We start from the raw sequence: 17723 nt of genomic DNA, 5'->3' as shown, positions 1-17723 counted from the left end.
CTTCATTGGAAAAGAAGCATCTCTGGAGACACTGTGTAATCCATGCAGCTGCCAAGATGAATGTTCTTTGTGTCTGGCTCAGAAAACTGAAGGGGCAGAGTCCTGTGTTAACCCACTCACAAGTCTAGCTATTGGCTGGGCACTATAGCTAATACCAGAATCAGTAAGTGAGATACCCATAATATCCTGATGAGGCTTGTGGTGTGGAAACAACACTTTATTTACAACAACTCACAAACTATAATAACTTTGCAAACTACTTATAGTAAAGATGTAACAGCCTTACCACAGCCCTTACAAGGGCTTGGGGCCTAACCTTGTGTATCATGAAGTACCTTATTTATGCAAATATAAGATGAGGTTTCCCCCAGTCAGCATCACCTTAGATTCACATACAAATTGGGGAGGGGGGAACAGGCAGCTGCTGAAGCCCTGACTCTGGCCCTGGGCCCAGATTAGGGCAAGAGTCAGACCCACAGCAGCCTCATGCCCTGCCCTCTGCTTGCCCACACCTTTCACCCCCTTTACTGTCAGTGTGGGAGTGCATCTGCTTCTCCCTCTACTCTCCCTCAGGTCTTTCCTGCCACGACTTTGAATGGGAGAAAATGGGTTAGATGTTAATTCCTGAGTGAGAGGAGGCTTAACAGACCACCCAGAATTTGATTATCAAGGTGCTAATCTTTATTGGGTGGATACAGTTTCTCATTACCACCCTAATTGCCTCATTAGCAGGGAAGTGGCAGCCTGCCACTCAGTTAAGTGACATCTTCCTTCCAATTGCCCCCTGATTGCACTGCCTTCACTGCTTCTTCAGTTGTTGGGGTTACTTGCCCCCCCTGGAACTTCCCTTGAGCATTGTTCCCTGGTCTCCCGTGGGTTCTGCCACCCACCTGAGCCATCCGCACCCCTCTGGATAGGTATCCTTCTCTCACTGGTTTGCCATGGGTCCTCTGCTCCTGTCTTGTAGCTACTTTCACCGCTCCACAGCTCACTGTGGCCACTCCTCTCCTCTCCTCTCCAGTGCCCTGAGGGTAAAGTACTGCACCTCCAGTTCCATCTTTTAAGTGCTGCGGCAGCTCTAATTGCCTTTATCCTCCCCTGGTGTGCTAAACCTTCCACCACTGTGGTCCTGGGTCTCTTGGCTACCTGTATCCTGGGTTGACCTAGTAACGGGGCTTCTGTTTTATCCCCGGTTACAGTCAGGCACAATTTGGCTCCAGCTTGGGCTTGGTTCTCTCCTGGGCATGGAACACATGGAAACTCCTTCCCCTGCCTGGCCAATCAGCAGTGCAAACACTGCTGCATGGCTAAGCAAGGGCTTAGCCATGTGCTGTGCTCCAGGATGGACAAACCCAAACAACATCTAAATGTTAGAGTGGGGGAGAGGAACAGTTGGGAAGTTGGGGCAGGGAAAAGGAAGAAACTGGAGGAAATTTGAGGAGAAGAGGGAGAGACTGGAGGAAACTTGGGTGGAGGGGCAGAGGTTGTGGGGAGCTGGGTGTAGGGGATGCAAGTACAGTGACAAGAAGACTATAGGGGGAAGAAGTGGGGGGAGAGAGGGCAAGGGGGCTGCCTGAACCCTCTCCAGCCACCTGACACCCCCTCCACCCCCACCACTGCTTTCAGTGGAGGGGAGGGGGAGAGGTGCAAATTCAAGACAACCCTCCAATACTTAGATTCTGTATCTGGAAAATTATAACAAATTTATAAATTTTTGACATATAGAATCTAATTATTGTGGGGTCATCTTATATTCAGGGTCATTTTAAATCTAAGTGTCCAGGAAGTGTGGTATTCCAGGACACAGTCTGCCACACTAGGATTTTCTGGTGCCTTACCAGACTGCCTTTGGACTTAAAGCACCCACCAATAACGTTTGTGATTTGAACAGCATCCAGTTCAAAAACTAATTTATATATTACAGATTGTACTTCCTTGAAGAGGGGCCAAGCAATGTGTGTAGGGGGCAGGAACTGGCCAGGCTGGGGAAGCTTGAACTTGCTTATCTTATCTGCTTATCTCTTTACATTTCAAGGTGCTCTTCTAAGGATTTGAAAGCATCCCAGTGTGCCACAACACCCTAATTGAGAATCACAGATGTAAAGGATAAGACTGAGGCAGCTTCTGAGGTGTGCTTTTGTTTCTAAGCCCAATCAGCTCCTACACTAACTCGTATTGTCTATGCTTGATCTTTCAGTTTCTTCTTTGTGTTAACTACAGTGTGATGGCAACACATCTTACCGGATGCAAATAATTCTGGACTTGTCTCTTGAGAAAGTACTTAGTTATTATCACAATCAATTTACACTTCACCATTATCAAAGGGCTCTTTCCTTTCTGGAGTCATCGGCATTTTTTTGCTGATTTCTCTCATGATAAAATATAATTTACTAACAAACCCTAGCCTAGATCCTCTGTCACAATTAACTCCATTCCTTTAGTCTCTTGATTTCCATAAGGATCTGTACTTTTTCTTGAAATACAAATTTTAGGGAGAAACATTTAACTTGAAACACTTGAATACTTTAATCAAGAATCAAAAATCATTTTCTACTTAAAAACTTAGAAAAAAATATTGTTTGGGGGGGATGAAGTAAACTTTTTGTGGTCTTAAAAAATAAAATTAGCCACAAATGTTATTGTACCAGTAAAGCGAGTTGAGAATATTTCAAAAGGAAAAAAATGTCAAAAAGGCCCAATATTTTAAAACCAAAATTGTTCAGGGAACAGGACCAGTTTTGATAAATATCTGGACTCAAAAAAATGTAGACAATGAAGGGAAAGGGTTTTTTTGACATTTTCCAAATAAAAACTTAACTGTTCAAATCAAAATTATCTTTTGAAATATTGGAAAATTAGAGAAAGACAAAACTTTGAAAAGGCTGACATCAAAACGTTTCAACGTTATAAAAAGTTAAATGCTCATATCAATATTCTGTATGTATTTCACACAAAAAATTGAAGGGCTTTTTTTTCCAATTGGTGACAAAATGTTTTAATATCAGAAAGGATTTGAGTATAGGAGAACAGTTTTCCATCCAGAGCTCTCCTGGCTAATAAACATTAGCATAGTAGTACCTAGGAATGGTTCAATATCCATAACAGCAGGCCTCAGTTTTTTTAACTAAAGACTAGTTTTATCAAAGGCTTTGGCATTGCAACACTGAGTTATTTTGATGCACTTTTCCTGACTAGTGGAATCCATAGGTCTGAGGTGGACAACTGGAAGCCTTATAAAAGAATGGGCAATTGGATGGGAAGAATGGTATAAGAATGGCATCCACAACAGCTAGCTTGCTGAGCAGGAAGCTATTGTAAAATCAGCAAATTGAAAATGTTGATAAAAACTGCTGTGAGCCTCATTTGTTCTGAGGCTTTGGCATCTTGCCTTTGGCTACAGACAGATAGTTGTCTCCAGTCAGAATTCACAACCTTGAACCATCTTCTGGAATCAGGCCTGGCCAAAGTGCTTTTCTCACAAAATGGAGGAGGAAGAAATGTTGCCCCTGGTATCCAACAAGTCAGTTGTTAAAGCACTCATTCAGAATTTGAAAGACAAGAATTCAATACCCTTCTCCAACTGAGTTAACCTAAACATCCTACTTCCTAAGTGAATTCTCTAGCTACCAGGGGTATGTACAGGCATTACATTTAGATTGCCCTAACCAGAGTTAGGGCAATCTAAATCTCCATTTGTGCAACCTTTCGGAAGGTTTAATTCCGCCAAAATATGGCACACCTGATCTAAGTTCTTCTCATGAGGTTCACTAACTTAGATCAAGAAAGGGTTAACCTGATATAGAAAAGAGTTAACCCAATCTTGCAAACACCTGCATGTGTTCACAGACCCGAGGTTGGGAAAGCCCAGCCATTCACCTCAGCCCCAGTGCTGTGATACTTCTATAGCCCCAACCCTGATTGGGTTTTTTTAGCCCCCAACCACTCCTCTGACAGAGCACCCAGTCTTACCAGCCCCCCACCCTCCCCTGCCCCATCTACCCTGAGTTACCTTGGGCTGGCTCCTGTGCCATTCCTGGCAACAGTGAGCAGCTGCATGCACTGTTCCCAGTCTAGGTTTAGGCAGTTTAAAGTAAGTAGCCTGAACCTAGACCAGATGCAGCAAACAATTGTTCACCCCTCAGGTTATAGAATATTGTGGGGTGGATTCTCAGTGTCAAATAACTGAAGTTATTTCACTTACATATTCACTGAGCCTGAGAGAGACTGCAAGAGTGCACATAGGTCTGGCCCAGTGGTGAATGCACTGTCCTCAGAGGCAAGGGACCTGGATTTCAGTTTCTGGTCTAATGAACACTTTTTTGTCTTAGGCTAAGTCTAGTTCAATCTAGAAACCCTAACTCTAAAGAGGAATTAAATTCTTTTGGCTGAACTTTATCCCTGGATATATGGGTCCTATTCCTCTTCAAGTCATTAGCAAGCTGTTTTTGCATCTAAAGATTTCACTTGGTTTTAAGAACTGTTTGTTTTGTAAACCAAGGCATTGTGTGTATGTTTATTTTAAAGATGAAATATATTTGACCAGTGCGGAAATTTGATTGGTGCAATATCTGCAACATAAAAGTACTTCATAAGTGCTTAAATAGGAACAGACATCTAGCTAGTGTCAGATATGCTGTATGATCATCATGTTTTTGTTTTAAGATTAAATATTTTTATCTACTAATGCATTTTCCAATAAGTGAAGCAAATCAGTCTGTCTCTGTGGTGGTTAGAGTCTTTTCCCAGGAACATATTGGTTTGCCAGGACATACATTAAAAGAGATACATGCAAAGTCAGGATATTATAAGTGCAAAACTTCGAGTGAGCTTTAATATCTGTTCCCTTATGAGTCAGCAGTACAGAAAAATCTACTATTACAGATTTCACATTGTTCAAAGAAAGAAGCAAGTGCAGATTTTTTGCAATGGTTTCCTTTCCTTTTCATAGCAGGCCAAAAATATCTTAGTTGGGAAAGAAAAGAGATCTGTCTACACTAGGGAGACTTGACTATTTTTTACAGTACCATTGAGAACCAAGCTATGTGGTTCGGTTAATGTTCATTAACATCAGTCAAGCTGAACTGGTATTAACATAGGTGGGAAGATTCTTATAAAATTTGCCTAAGATGCACAGGATCAAGCAAATGACAAAAAAAAAGAAGTAAAAAGAAAATGAGTTAATTAAAAAAAAGTCATCATTTTAATTGCATTATAAGAAGGAGATGGAGACTACTATGCAGACATTTACACTGGCATAATAAAAGTGAAGAATACAGCTAGCAACAGTATGTTGCCCACTGGTCTGTATGACACTGTTAAGTGCTTTATTCTCAGTGGACTTAGAAATCAAAGTAAATATAAACATCTTAATATAATAATGATAAAGATATCAAAATCCGATCCAAGAATTGTTGAAGTTGATTGGAAAACAGTCTAAAAAATATAACATTTTATTATCCCTGTCATTGAAGAGTAGTGCAGTGTTGTCAGTTATCTAGAGCCTGTATCTGACAATGGCATTCTGGTCTTTGAGGGCACAGATCAGGAGGAAATGAAACTAAGAATAGATTTTGTTTGACAAAAATTAAAAACAGATGGAAGGTGCATATCATGCAGGCCTCTTTAGGTCTCATTCTGATCAAAAGTTTTAATCAGGCAAATCAAACCAGCAATGGTAGAACTCTTTGACAATGCTCCTGCATTTATTCATCTTTTAAACTTGTTTGGTGTTTCCTCCTTTCAGGTTTTTAGTAGAGCATACTTAGGGGGCGGTTATAAACTGATTTAAGATTTAGACCCAACTTTGTAGCTTCTGCAAATTGACTGAGTTCCTATCCTCACTAAGCTGCTGTTTCTTTGATACACCCTTTAGGGGCACAGAGTCTCACACTTAGGCCCTACTCCAGCAAAGTGACTAAATGAGTATGTTAACCCACTGTTCCTTGGATAGTGTACACAGCTACCACTTGAAAACTGGTACACAGACCACTTGAAAATTGGCAAATGATAGAATTTATGATACCATAAGCTTAGATATAGAAAGGAGTGTTGATGCCCTATAACCAATCACCTTAGCTCCCCAGAATCTTGTACGCTTGCTGAGATTCTTAAATACTTTAAGTGTGCTACATTTCTAAAATATTTTAGATATGATACACAATGTTTGTCCCAGAAACTAAACTCAGTTGAATATTTGGCCCACAGGATTTCAGGCGTTTGGCCATTTAAAGAAAAGTATGCATAATTAAATTCTGTCTCACTTTAGGCCTTATTCCTTACCTTTTATCTTCAACTGCTGTTGTCAGGTTGCTTTTCATCCTCCACCTCCTCCCCCTCGCCCTTCCTTTCCTTTTTCTTCTTTCCCTTTCATCCTTGTTTGTTTCTCTTTCATTTCCCCTTCCTTCAATTTTTTTTCTATTCCTTTTGATCCTGATTTTCCCCACCCCTTGATCTTCACCCATTTTCTGTTCACATTCTTTTCTATTTCAAATCTCCAGGTACCAACTATAGCTTTCACCATGTCTCAGTATGAACCCAGTTCTTCAACTGAGTTAAACCTCATTCATGTAGTCTCCAGGCCTGTTCTTCAGCACTGCCTGCACTGCATTTAGAGGTGATCTGTTAGTGAAAGAGATTCAGGTGGAAACAAAGCAGACAGCCAAAAAGAACAGTGTTTAAAAATGCAGTGATAAAATTAGTTTTATGAAAATGAACTTACAGGCATTATTCTTACCATTGTAGCATAATTTGCTAATTTGCCCTGAGCATGTTTAAAGTTTTAACGCTTACGCTTAATGCATGGATTTTGGTCTCACATGTGAAAATCTTTGATTTACCATTAAAAAGCAGTGAAATGTTCACCTAACTTAAGTCAGAAAGAGAACTCCACCTTCAGGAAGATGACACCAACAGCGAATGATCTGTCCAGGATTGTGCTGATCACACATACATACATCGATTTCTTGCTTACTCTCATATTTGTATAATATGATATGACCATAACATACAGATGAATGTAGGCTAGTACTATCCCTAAGTATTAGAAAATAACTCTGTAATTTTGTCACCTGTCTGTTGCAAATGCTCCAGGTTACTCAATTCCATAAGCTTTCAAGCCAGTTAGGTCTGGGAAAAGTCTAGTCATTCTTTCTAGCTTGGAGATGCTATGACATACTCCCAGACATGAGACCACTTGTCTGACTGTCTTTGAAATGTGGAATGCCACAACAAGATACTTTAGATCCAGAAATTAGTGCCTGAGACTTACAGATGCTCCATTGGACTTCCCCCAAGGTTAAAGGCTTCCTGGGCTTCAAATATATTGCCTATGAAAACAATGTGTCAGGAAAGCAAAGTCTACAGGCTTAGTAAAGGAATTTCTTATCCTCATTGACGTTAATCTCAAAAGCCTGTAAGGGGTACTGAGCTTTAAAATAACAAATGTCTTAAGACATCCCCACAAATCTGAGCTGTCCCTCTACCATCTCTTTTCTGAAAGTCCCTTTAACATATGACAGTTGTCAGCTCTCTGGCACACAGCCAAGTCCCAGTCTTAAAAAGGGATTCATCTCTGTGCCCCGCACTCAAATGAAGTTCTAAATCTACCCCTGCAATATTTGCCCCCTGCTTGCAGTCAATATGTAGGAAGACCATTGATCCCTGGAGTAGGCCAGGAGTTCAGTCACTCAAAATTGATGATTGCAGACTTCAGGCTTGATGGTTGCTAGAAATAATTTTTAAAGGAGGTGTCCAAATGCCTTTTCCAAGCTGGGTAACTGTCTGAACGGGGACAACAGCCAGTTGAAAGTAATTTAACCTCAAAGCAATTACTTCAACACATAAATAGAACAGATTCCAGAATTTGATATAATTATATCTCATGCTGTCATAATAATACACCATAATGCCCTTTTTCCACATGACAAAACAGTATTTGGTACTTGCTATGCATGAAACACCTTTCTGGGCATGGGAGTCATCTTCTGCAAATTATTTTATTGGCATATGTGTGTGTCCATGAACTTCTTAAAGAAGTAAACATTTTAAATAGTTGTATTTTATACCATTTTTATTCTATTTAAGTACAAAATGTATAGCAATAAAGAGAAAAAAAATGAATATTGTGCACAAATATAACACATGATAATTCATCTTTAGCATGACCCTGACATTTATTTTTATTACTGAGTAGAGCCAACAGAATGACACTGGTGTACTTTCTTATTTTTCTCACCTAAAGAACTCAGTGAATTCATAAAGATAAATGTCATCAGCTAAGATCAGCAGTCATGTAATATATATAATCAGGGCTTTCTATTCACTTATGTCTGGCAGGGAGTTCTCTAATAATCTTTTCAAATGGGATGGGACAAAAGGACTATGATATGTTAGTGAAGGGTTTTTATTTCAAAGATTATTTCAACTCCAGTAGCTGTTAAATTGCTCTTCTCTGTGTCAGTCACAACTATTCTGCCCCATTCCCCACCCCACCTCTATTCTTGGCCTCTTTACCTTTCCCATTTCATTCATTCCTCCTCCTTGCGTCTGTTTCCCACCATTAATACTTCTGTTATATATTATTTTACCTTTGTTTTTATGACTCTCCCTTCTCTTTATGTCTTTCTCATCTATTCTTTTCACTTTCCTCTTACTTCTGTAGGTTTCTCTCAGCCTTGTCATGAGAAACTAAAGCACAGAAAAGAATTAAGAAAAACAGGAAAAATTGCTCTCAAGGGCATCAAGAGCTTCTCAGAAATGTTCTCTTCTCAGTGAAAACTAAAGTGGTCAATAAACGTGAGGGACATTTTCACTTACATTTATTTAAGATGGATATACCTAATACAGCTGGAGTGCTACTATTAGCTGAAAAGGTCTCATAGCCATGTGAACTGAAACAGAATAAAAAAGCTGCAGCACATTTAGGGCAGAGAGGCATTTATAAAGGTTAAAATACAACTTCTGTGGACAGAAGATTTAAGCTTTTAGCTTGAAAAAGTAACCTCCAGTAAGCAAGCATATTCTCACACTACAATACAGGGTATTATGTATAATCCCTGGTTACTTTTTCAATCTACAAAGCAGTAGCTTTCTTTTAGAGATCCATGCCAACCATTATATTGGCCACAACAAACTACTGACTTAAAATAGTTTTTATTGGCTTCCTACTTGATTATTGTTTTCAAATGTAGAATGTCACAGAATCATATAATTCTTACGTGGGTTAGCCATGAAAAGCCAATTCATTTTTAAAATGTCAGCCCCCTTGTTCAAATATTTTCCAGATTCCATTTTGTAAAAATGTTTTTAATAGGCCCAAACACAGAGGTCAAAATCAGATCTGAAAAAATGCAATTTGAACAAAACCAGGTATTTCTTTTTGAAGTCCACTTTACTGAGACTTCAGGGTTTATCCTTCATAGCACTACTAGACCAGGCTGTTGAAACCATTAGACACACAACTCTGAAGGTAGAAATAATCTTTTAATAAAAAAAGAAAGGAAAGAACTGACAATGGCTGAGTTTATACTCTGTTGTGTTATACTCTGTTTAGTGAAATCTTAACCTTATTGTTGGGAGTTTTGCCTCTGATTTCAGTGGGGCTGAGATTTCACTGAGCCAGTACAGTTCCATTCACTGAAGCTTTGATGGGGACAAGCCTGAGTGGGGATGAGGCCTTCAAGCCTAGCAAAGGTAACAGGTGCATGCAGATGTTTGGGGAGGTTAGGGAGAGGTTAATTATGTTAAAATGGCCACCAATCTAACTTAGTTCACCCAGGTGTGATCCTTACACTTAGATCTATAGTTAGGTTGATCTAAGTGAGAGCTATACAGAAGTTCAGGACAGTTAGATCAGTATAAAAATGGTGGACCTGATCTAAGTTAACTCTATAGCCAAGGTAGTCTAACTTAGATCTGATTGGCCATTTTAAACCAATGTAATTATCCTGGATCCTGTACAGTTTCCAGCACAGCCCCAGGGTTGGGAAAGCCCATATGTTGATCCCAGCCCCAAAGCTGTGCTTTTTTTACCCTTCCTGGCACTGGCTATTTTAACCCCTCCTTCTTGACCCCTCCCCAACCCTGATCCCACAATCTGCTTCCTGTGCCAGTTCACCAGTAAGTTATGGTGCGGGGAGGGGTGGGCACTGTGGCAGGGCACCTGTGGTGCCTGCCACTTTAGGGGCCAGAGCATGTAGCAGAGCTGTCTGCAGGTGACTGCACTGCCAATCAGGAGAGTCACATGGCCAGTAAGAGGCTGCCTGATTGGAAGGAAGGCCTAGCTGCTAGAGAATAAGACTAAGCCATGAGCAGTTAAGCCAGGAGTTGCTGCAAAGAGCCAGAAGGAGAACATTGCCTGGCTCACAGAACACCTGGAGGTTCAGGATAGGATCTATGGGGATGGAGAAGGTTCCTGGTCCTGGGGAATGACCTGAAACTACACCCTGATGAGGCTGGATGGTGTGGAGGGGCTGCTTGTGGCAGGGAAGCTTCCAGGAAATGCCACACCTATGCCTCCCCAGTGAACAGTGAGTATAGGGCACCTCAGCCCCTGCTGCCTTGTGGGTACCCCATGGAGGGGAAAGGCTAAGGGAACACACCTTGACAGAAAAGCACAGAGGCACAGGCCCAGAGTGGAGCCTGAGGCAGGGCCCGGGCCCTGGAGAAGGGACCAGGTATGTCATCAGACACCTGAGGTCTGAGTGGGCCATAGGCTGAGAGTGAGATCCAGGCACATTTGAGGACACCTGAGGTCGAGGGCTGTAAGGCCCAGTGAGGGGGAAGAATAGTGGCCCCAGTGTGGGGCCAAAGCAGTGGCCAGCAGCCATAAAGGGTAGGCCCCTATGGGGACATGAAGGACTGCACATGGTCCAACTGGAGTAGCCAGCATTGAGGCCCTAGGGAGAGGGTGTGAGTTGAGGCCCTAGTGAGAGGTCAGGAGGCCCAGGAACATCTGAGGACACCTGAGGCCAAGTTGGGCCAGAGGCTGAGTGCAGCCCAGTTAAGGGGTTGGGGGTGTAATGGTGGATCGTGGATGTCATCTGTGAGGCATGGGACATGATATAAGGGGAGGTTCATAGCCATGTATAATGCCCTAGGCATCAGGGCATTAAATGGGCAGCCTCCTGCAATTTTTTATCTTTTTTTATACATCAAGTTGTGGCAGCCAGGGCAGGGCAGACTGCCCTAGAGAGATGGGTGGGTCAACATTGTGACTGGCCCTGAATGACCAACCCCCTGTCACAGGCAGGATGCAGGGGTTGGTTCATAGCGGGGAAGCAGTTGTTCGTCTGAAGGTGGGGGGGCTAAAAATAGCCCCAGGTGCTGCCCCATCCTGACTTAGCCTAGATTGGGTGGCCATTTTTAACTTGATCTAACCTTCCCCTAACTTCCCCAAATGTCTGTACATACCCAACATGTATAAGCATTTTCTATGTTAAAGAAACAATAAGCTAAATTCCTCTAGGAATTATGGATATGAAAAATCTTGAGTGCAAACAAGATCTTGTTCTAGTGGAGCAGACTACAGGTGTGAAAGAGAAAATTATCTCATTCTCCCTTGCAATTTCTATTTTCTGTATTCAACTTCTGAAGCATTTCAGGAAATACACTTGGCCAAGAGCTAGGTGCAAGTGGCTGAGTTCAAATCTAGATCTGAACTTTCTATGTTTTACAGGGGAACAGTTCTGGGTTATGACTTGTTGAACAAACATCCTTAATTCAGGTGTCTTCTAACTTGCATGTGCTTGATTTATTTATTGCATCTTTATTAGCATTTCTTTAACACACAGTTATTTTGGTCTGCATTACAATTCATTGTTCATAAATGGAGCTTATCATGGAAATTACTGTGACATTCCTTTTGATTTAGGATCTTTGACAGCCTAGTTTATGGTCAGTTTTTTAACACACAAAACAACAATTTTCTACAATACCCTTCAACTCTGCTCAATACACTATAAAGGAGAAATTAAAGCTGTTTTAGTTGCTGGTGAGACCCATAAAAGATGATAGAATGTGGCCATTTGAATTTAGATTGCACAGGCGGAATGTGTCTTAATAGAATTTCTTTATTTCAGTTATATTCCTGGCCTGACCCATGTGGGTAATTCCTATTAATGCTGATGTGGAGTTTGGGAGGAACAGACTGACCATGGGGTAGCCTTCCCATGCATCAAATTCCATTACTTGAATGAAAATTTGGCATAATAAATGGATCAGGGAACAACTCTTGAGCTGGGAAAGCCAATAATATTTGATGATTCATGCATCTAGAAAATCTTAGCTTTTAGTTCATATGCTTCTATTTTGGTGCTCACTCTGGTTTCGCTGGAGTGGTTATTTTAAACCTGCAAGAAGAATCTTCATGAGCGTTAGGCAGACAAGGTTCTTTGGGTGAATCTGATATCTTTTATTAGACCAACTTAAATAATTGGAAAACAATTTTTAAGCAAGCTTTTGGGTTCAAAAACCCTTTGTCAGGCTAAGGAAGTTTCAGCAGTTGGTGTGTGCTCTTCCTGGATGGGATGAAAAGTAAAGAAGCCAGAGGCTGGGCTGGTATGCATACAAGACAGGCAGTCAGTGAAGATGTAGATGGAGGAGTCAATGGGAGAGAGACAGGTTGGGTGTGGGGGGAAGGAGAAGGGGGATGAATAGTGGAGAAGTACCTAGGAAGTCAGATGTCAGGCAGGTTATAATGTGTCATAAATCCAATGTCTATGATTTTTAGTATCCAGGAGGTTGATGAAGTGCAGTTCATAGGCTCATCTCTGGGAAGTGTTTTGTAAGTTTCTTTTGAGGATCAGGACTGAGAGATTGGAGAGAGTGGTTTTCTTGTGAGAAACGTGCCCCCACAGGTAATTGGGTATTCCTGTCTTTGATAGATTTCTGGTGTGCATTCATTCTGGTGTGGAGTTGTTGTTTGGTCTCTCCTACATATTTTCCATCAGGGCATTTGGTGCATTGGATGAGATATATTACATTTCTGGAGGTGCAGCTGTAATATCGGGGAATGCTGATAGCTCTGTTGTGGGGTGTAGTAATAGCAGAGGTGGTGGAAATGTGTTGGCAGGTTTTGCATTTCTTGTCATGGGATGGTCTAGATCTATTTGGTGTGTTCTGGGTCTGAGGAAATTTGCTTCTGGTGATGAGGTTAGCAAGGTTCAGTGCTTGTTTGAAAGCTAGGATGGGAGGCTCTGGGAAGATCTCTTTAAGAATAGGGTCTCTTTCTAGTATGGGTTGCAATTGTTTGAGGATTTTCTATACAGGTTTGAGGGAGGGGTGATATGTCATAACTAGCGGTGTGTAATTTGTGGGGATTTTTCTTCTGTACTGCAGCAGTTCTTCACGTGGTATCCGGGTGGCTCTTTCAAACATGTGATCTATCTCTCTGGAGGAGTGTCTTTGTTGGGTGAAAGCCTTTTTAAGTTTGGTGAGGTGGCAATCCTAGGTGTTCTCTTCAGTGCAATTCGGTGGTATTTGAGGGCTTGGCTGTATATCACAGCTTTTTGGGTGTGTTTAGGGTGATTTCTGGTTCTGTACAGATATCTATGCTGGTCTGTGAGTTTCTTGTATAATCTGGACTGTATTTTATCATTCTGGATACTGATTATCATGTCTAAAAAGGAGATATTGGTGCTGGAGTATTCTAGAGAAAGTCGGACAGAGGGGTGGTGATTGTTGAATTTCTGATGGAACTCAATCAGAGATTGCAGGTTTTCAGTCCAAATGATGAAGATGCCATTGATATATCTTAAGTATAGCAAGAGTTTGATGGTGCAGTTCTTGAGGAAGTCTTCTTCCAGATGGCTTATAAAAAGGTTGGCATACTGTGGGGCCATTTTGGTGCCCATAGCTGTTCCCATCGCCTGGCGGAAGTGTTAGTTATTAAAAGTGAAATTGTTGTGTGTGAGGATGAAGTGTATAAGGTCAGTAATATGTTTGGTCTGTATTCTGAGTTGTAATCTTGTTCCTGTAGATATGTAAGGCAGGCTTGGATGCCAGCCTGGTGTGGGATGTTGGTATATAGGCTGGTAACGTCCATGGTGGCTAGGAGGGTGTTGCTGGGAAGGTGGTATGTGTTTTTAAGTTTCTGTAGAAAGTCTGTAGTGTCTTGAACAAACCTTGCTCTGTGGGGGATGAGGGGTTTTAGGATTGATTCAGTGAAACCTGATGTTCCCTCAGTTAGGGTCCCATGGTTGGCTATGATAGGTCTGTCAGGGTTCCCTTGTTTGTGGATTTTAGGGAGTATGTAAAAAGTCTCCGGGTTAGGTAGTGGGGGGATCAAGGTCTGTAGTTTTTCTTGTAGTCCTGATGGAAATGATTTAATGGTATTGTTGAATTGCTTGGTGAAAAGGGGAGTAGTATCTTCTTGTAGTTCTTTGTAGTAGGTGGTGTCAGAAAGTTGTCTGTTGGCTTCCTTTATGTAGTCTTCATGGTTTAGGATGACTACGGCTTCTCCTTTATCTGCTGGTTTTATTACTATTTGGTGGTTAGATCATAGAGATTCTATGACCTTTCTCTCTGATAGACAGAGGTTGTTATGGTGGTGTGTGTTGTTGCTTATTTCATTGTTCATTCTTTCCCTGAAGCAGTCAATGTAGCGGAAAGGTTAGATTTTCGTCCACTGTGAGGTGTCCAATCTGATGTTTATTTGGGTTTTTTGGCGTTGATCTTTTCCTGAATGCTGTCAGAGGATGAGTCGTTGTTGGGAGTAGATTCAGTTTGGTCATGGAAATATTCCTTGAGGCGGAGGTGTCAAAAGAATTCTTCTAGTTCTCCAGATTGAAGTATTTTATTAGGGTATTAATCTGGACAGAAATTTAGGCCTTTAGAAAGGACAGATTTTTCAGTTTTGGTAAGCATGTGTGTGGAGAGATTGATGATATTTGAGGGTTGGTTGCTGCTTTCAGTTTCATGAAGTCTGAGGTTGGAATGTTGTAAGGAGTTGGTGTTGTTCCTCCGATGGTTGTTTTTTGGCTGGGGAGCTTGTTCTTGGTGTAATTTGTTCCATTTCTTCTTTTTATGTAGAATGAATGTTATAGAAAGTTTTTTGAAGACTCTTTGTGTCCATTGTATATTATTAGGGAAGATGGTTGGATTTCTGTCTTTTAAGTTGTTGTAATATGTGATGATTTCCTTCCTGAGTTGGTCTCTTTTGGAGTAGATTAGGTGAAGTAAATGATTTTTAATTTTCTCTGAAGTTCTTCTGCATAGCTGTGAAGCATATTTGGAGTCGTGTGTAGTAGTCAGGGGATTGTAGATGTTTAGTCCTCGGTGAACAAAGTTGTGTTTCTTGCATAGGCTTAGAAAATATATGTCACTGTTGAGTTTGGCTTCTTTCTTTTTCATGTTGTAAAGTTTCCATTTCATTTTAGACCATAAGATTTTCTACATCAAAGTTCTTATACTTGAATAAAATAATGTAAGTAGTTGTTACAAAATCAACTATTAAGTGACAGGGAGCAGGAGAGTTAATAATATTGGGCACATCTACACATGCACATTTACTGCACAGTAATCAAAAATTTCTGTGCAGTATGGATGGCATCTACATGTGCATGCCTGTACTGCACAGTAAATATGGCAACTTACACCAACTTGGGCTTGATGCAGGTATCAAACTTTCACCCTATTATTTACTGCACAGTAACACACATATGCAGTAACACTGTGAGTGTGTTTCTTGCAGTTGTAGCTGAATGACAAAGGAGGTGTACTTTATATCTTGCTCCTGTCTTTCATCAAAAATTGATTCTCCTGTGAACACTACTTTAACAACATTTCATACCATTGTGAAGCACTATACCACCATCTCATCTAAAGCAACTTGAAGCAAGCAGACACAGCAATCAGTGATTGGAGACCCACTGTGCAGTAACACTGTGAGTGTGGACTAATTTGGGACTAACTTTAGTCCCAATTCAGTCCACACATAGCCTAACTACACTTTAATGCCTGCACATGTAGACGTTGGCCTAAACTCTTACTACGCAGTAAATGTAATGCGCAGTAAATGCACGTGTAGGGTGTGCCCACTCATAATCGTAACAATTTTCAAGTTGTCATTCTGAATGTTTTTGACAAATCTGAATTCCTACTGATTTTATTATTTGTAACTTGCTAAAAATTTTCACTGTATGCAAATACAGTCATTTTAATAAATAGGTAGATGTTAGTTTTTCTCCTTTCCTGTGCTTGCTTACCCCTCGGTTTCCTCAGGGCCACACTATTTAAAGAAGCTCCCATTATTTTCAGTAGAGTGATTTGCCATAGGGAAATATTTGTGTCCCTTCACTGGACATCTGCTATTGATATGAAAGCAATCAAGAGGAAAAAATGACTGTATGAAGCACACTTAACTTTCACGCCTCTTCATCATCCCACACAAGTGAACACAGGCAGGGTTTCAATCAAAAGTATAATGGAAGGATATTGGAAGCAACAAATTGAGAAAAGGTGAATAAGACAGTGGCTTGATTTTATAACCAGACTATTCACTTCTGTAATATTTTACCTGCCTACTTTTATTTTGCTTCTAAAACAGAAATATAATATATCTGCTTACAAATATAATATTAAATGATCTTTTTCCCTTACAAAACAATATCTGAAGCAAATTATATAATTTTGAGAACCCACAGGCTTTCGATCAGCTTAACATGCACATACCTACTCTCAACATCATAAATCTGTTAAAATATAATGTCATCACAGGTTGTGGGGATAGGGGTTAGAGTTACATCTGTGCTTCCTGAACTGACTTTTTCATGGGTCTCCAATCACTGATTGCTGTGTCTGCTTTCTTCAAGTTGCTTTAGATGAGATGGCAGTGTAGTGCTTCACAATGGTATGAAATGTTGTTAAAGTAGTGTTCACAGGAGAATCAATTTTTGATGAAAGACAGGAGCAAGATATAAAGTACACCTCCTTTGTCATTCAGCTACAACTGCAAGAAAAACAAAAAATGTCCTCCTTCATATTCTAATAGGATCAAGTGTTATTTACATGTCACACATTCTATGACATGACTGCATCAAACTAACTATATAAACTGGTCTTAAGGTGATAACATGAACATAGCATCTCCAGAGAAGGGTTAGCAACAGAGATGGAAGTAACTTGCACTTCATTTACAATAGATTCATTTTAATTTTTAACAATGAAAAAAAAAAGGGGGGCTGTATATTTTCTTCCATTAGTCACAAAATCTTAGTTAACCTGTGGTTTTGCTTTTAGAAAATAGACTTATGCCAAAGCACAAATGCTAATATACAATGCAAATACAAAGCCATTGGAAAAAAAATCTTTGACAGCAGACAAACCCAAGAAGTTCACATGCTGAAAGCTAACTAATTTGATACCTAGTCTGGCTACTTCTACTGTGAACCTTCAATTCAATGAATGAATATATATATAAATATTTTGCCAGCCTCTAAACAGAGACACTATCTGGAAGTAACAGACCATCTAATAGGCTTATATCTCTGGGTAGGAAAAAGATAAAGACATCTGGAAAGAAAGTTTTCTTTTTGCACTTCTTCTGGGTGTTTCCAATTAAGGGGAATGTTCAAACTCTTATACTGTAGAGAACTCCATGATAGACATGAGGTTGTCTATATGGGTAAATTGACTGGCATATTGTAGCAAAATAATTGCACTCCTAAAGTTTTCCTGGCATAACTCCCTGTGTTGATATTTTATTCTGGAAATATTGCTCTGCTTGA

This window comes from Crocodylus siamensis, chromosome 3 (assembly GCF_052110815.1).
Source record: "Crocodylus siamensis isolate JL-2025a chromosome 3, ASM5211081v1, whole genome shotgun sequence".
Taxonomy (NCBI): Eukaryota; Metazoa; Chordata; order Crocodylia; family Crocodylidae; genus Crocodylus; species Crocodylus siamensis.
The sequence above is the reverse complement of the archived record's forward strand: the minus strand, read 5'-3'. Positions refer to the sequence as shown.